At 48.9% G+C, this 3228-nt stretch overlaps 1 protein-coding gene across 1 annotated transcript in view; it reads right to left on the bottom strand.

Annotated features, from left to right (window-relative positions):
• Positions 1-3228, bottom strand: part of ttc7a (tetratricopeptide repeat domain 7A) — a 42415-nt gene that overhangs the window by 28019 nt on the left and 11168 nt on the right. The window lies entirely within an intron of this gene.

Below are 3228 nucleotides of genomic sequence, written 5' to 3'. Positions count from 1 at the left end.
TGGAATACACAGGTAAAAGATATTGGATGGATGGATGGATGGCAACCAAAAAGACAGTCAAAAGGAAAAAAGTAGCGAGAAAACAGCTAGATTATAAGGTGGTGTAGAAAACTAAAAACAGGAACATGTCTGCGTTGGGTCTTGCCAGGAACGTAGTTTACGTATTGTAACCACAGATTCTATGATTGTGGGCGTAGCCCTTTAAGTCACACCTAGAGGGTGTAACCCCTGTAGGGTTTCTGGGGTCTTGTCATACATGTTGTGTTTTTCCTCGTATTTGCCTGTCACCCCTCAGCATTTCTCCTCCTGTGATCCAGCACTGTCGTACCTGTGTCTGATCCTAATCACCGCAGGTGTCTGTCATTTCACCTGGTCAGCGTCTATATATATTCAGCTCCTAGGTGTTATGTTTTTGTCTCTGTATTGTCCTTGTCCTAAGGCTTCATGCGCTGTACCCCTGTGTGCCCTCCCAAAAGTAGGTTTTTCTGCCTCGACAGCTTTTTGTTTTGTTTATTTAGAAAATAAACTTATTACTTATTTTTACTGGAGTCTCTCAGCGTCTTCCTGCACATGGGTTCTAACACCCATACGCAGATCATGATAACCCTGCACCTAGCATGCCAACACTGAAAACTCAAGTCCACGCCCACCCACTGTATGGGCCCCACCTAGACCACATAAATACCGGCGAGTCCGTGGCTCAGCTCCCAAATAACTAACTTTTTCTTCAGCCACCTGAGAGCCAGTGAGGCCCGGTGCTTAAAGGGCTACGCCCACAATCATAGAATCTGTGGTTACAATACGTAACCTACATTCTATTTCTTGTGGTGTTTGCCCTGTAAGCCATGCCTAGTGGGTTAAAGGCAAAGCAGGATCTAGTCCAAGCCTCACTGGATCCGTCCGAACCAAAGAGCACATAACCAGAAAAAACTGCTTTAACACATGATTTGACTAATCCCTCTGTCGTGAGTAGGTGCAGTTAACTCAAGTACCCGATAAATGCCGTAACATACACGCGTTTCTTAACACAAGTGAGAACTGAGTACTCAGGTTACTCACAGAGTTTGCATGAACAGTGAACGAGTGCATGAACAGGACAGAATAAGTGAGATTGAGCCTCTTCTTCAGAAGAGGAGTGTGTGGGGAGAGGTAGAAAAACCATCCAAATTTAAAATTCTGTCATTAAAACCCCTCGTGACAGGAGGAATAAAGGCTGCAGCACACATTTTAAACGTGCTGAAGAGCAGATTTCTGTCCATTAGCAGCTGCAAGAAGGATAAAACAACTTAAAGGGCAAGAGGTCGGAACCATGACCCTCCCCAAACACCATTTATGTCTAAGCGTTCCCGTTCAGAGGGCTCCTGATCGCTCCTCCTGCCTATAAGGGCGCATCCTCCTGCCAAGGCAGTTTCCATGGTGTGCCCGTCAGCCGTTGGAGCACCAGAAACCACAGAGTGCCCATGCGTTCTGGAGCGATCAGGATCACCTTAAACTGTTCCTCCCGGACCCGCTCCAAAAGTTGTCCAATTAGAGGGGTCGGAAGAAAAGCATAAATTAACGTCTGGGACGACGGTTTGTGTGCCAAAGCATTCACCCCCAGTGGAGGCTCGTCCCGCGGATTCAGGGAGAAAAACAGTTCACACTGAGTGGTTCCCCTGGTGGTCATTAAATCCACATTTGCCCTGCCAAATCTGGACCAAATCTGAAGAGTCAGGTCCGGATTGAGACACCAATCCTCCTGAGGTCCACCCCTGGACATAATATTGTCCTGTCTGTTTAGCACCCCAGGGATGTAAACAGCTCTGATGGACCAGAGATGCTTGTGTGTCCAGCAGAGCAACTCTCTGGCCGCATCCAGCAGCTGAGCCGAGTGAACGCCCCCTTGGCAATTTATGTAGGCTGCTGTGGTTCTGTCGTCTGTGTGTATCATCACATGATGGTCCCGCAGCATCGGGGTAAAGTGTTTGATTACCTTACCCATGGTAATCAGCTCCAGCATGTTTATGTGGAGAGACACATGAGGAGGCCATGTTCCACCCACTGACTGGGACAGACATGTCCCCCCCAGCCTGAGAGGGACGTGTCTGTGAACACGGAAATGAATGACGTCACTCTACTCAGAGGAACCCCTTTCAGGAGGCTCTGAGAGTTTTCCCAGTGACTCAGATCCGCCCCCACCGATGGAGGGGTGGTAATTATTCAAAACTTGTGGCGAGAGGGGTTAAGACGTTGACAATTGAACCATCTCTGACGCCTCCTCATGTGCAGTAAACCCAGTGGGATGAAAACATGAGCCGCTGACATCATCCCGAGCAGCCTCATGAATGTCAGAGCAGTTGCTGGTTTGTGGACACTGACTCGTTGAAGCAGTGATGTCAGGGATTCCCTCCTCTGGAGCGACAGGCAGGCTGTCATGGTGACTGAGTTTAGGTCCACTCCCAGATACATGATGAGCTGGGATGGGGTTGTTGAGCATTTTTCCCAATTTATCGTGAAACCCAGATGAGACAGATGTGACACCAGAGTGCTCGTCTGGGTCTCCGCTTCCTCTCTGGACTGGGTCAGTAGAAGCAGATCATCCAGATAAAATAGAACCCTCATCCCTGCCGTGCACAGCAGATGCAGTGCCATTTCTACGCACTTTGAGAACGTGCGCGAGGCAAGTGAATAACCGAAAGGGAGTCTGTTGTATTGGTACCTGACCCCCTCGAAAGAGAAGTGCAGGAATTTCCTGTGTTTTTTTATTATTGGAATATGAAAATTTGCATATTTCAAATCCACAGAGGTGAACTAGTCCCCTGCCTGACGCATTCAAGCACACGTTTTATTGTCAGCATATGTCAGCATATATTTGTGGTGCTGTGGTGCATCAAAGCGTGCAAAGAAGCAGTTTAGCTCATCACTAGCAGAGGAGCTAAACTGCCTCTTTGCATGCTTTGATGCACCACAGCAGCACCCATCTGATCCTGCCCTGTCCCCACACCCACCCGGTTACTGCACCACTCCACTCACTGTACGGGAGCATGATGTTAGACGTTCCCTCCAATCAGTGAACCCCAGGAAAGCTACTGGCCCAGATGGAGTACCTGGCAGGGTGCTCAAAGCATGTGCCCTCCAGCTCGCCCCCACCTTCACCAGAATTTTCAATCTCTCCCTGGCCCAGGCTGTCATCCCTCCCTGTTTAAAATCTGCAACCATCATCCCAGTGCCGAAAACGCCTACCATCAC

Source organism: Nematolebias whitei, chromosome 1 (genome assembly GCF_014905685.2).
Source record: "Nematolebias whitei isolate Nwh7 chromosome 1, NemWhi1, whole genome shotgun sequence".
NCBI classification, from domain to species: domain Eukaryota; kingdom Metazoa; phylum Chordata; class Actinopteri; order Cyprinodontiformes; family Rivulidae; genus Nematolebias; species Nematolebias whitei.
Note: the sequence above shows the minus strand (reverse complement) of the source record. Positions and strands in the feature narration are given on the sequence as shown.